Source organism: Zootoca vivipara, chromosome 16 (assembly GCF_965207765.1).
Source record: "Zootoca vivipara chromosome 16, rZooViv2.hap1.1, whole genome shotgun sequence".
Lineage (NCBI taxonomy): Eukaryota > Metazoa > Chordata > Lepidosauria > Squamata > Lacertidae > Zootoca > Zootoca vivipara.
In genome coordinates this window covers 5498044-5498476 of record NC_142599.1, presented here as the reverse complement: position 1 = coordinate 5498476, position 433 = coordinate 5498044, and positions in this window count along the sequence as shown.

The window sequence follows — 433 nt, the reverse complement described above, 5'->3', positions numbered from 1 at the left end:
TTGCTGTTTTATGGTTTCTTTTGCTTTCCAAGATGATAGATTGATTCGGTGTACGTCCCCTTGAAGGCACAGTTGGAAAAGCAAGAAAGGGATGTCGTCAATAAATGGTGATCTGCAAGGATAGCCCCCACAGAGCTACAGTTCCTGGAATGGTTTAGCAATCAGTTCCTCTTCCACAGGGATCTCTGGGAATTGTAGCTCTGTGAGTGAAACAGGGCCCTCCTAAAAACTCTCAGCACTCTTAACAAACCACAGCTCCCAGGATTTTGATGCTTTGAATGTGTGATGTCAATGTGGCCTAAGTCCTGGGTTGGACCTCCTTGAATTCTTATTGGGGTCAAGAAATGAGGCTTTGATTGGCACCTTGTTTTGCAGTGCAATGCTCAACCCTGGGGAAATGGTGTGTGAGTGAAAGAGAGAGAGAGATTTTGAA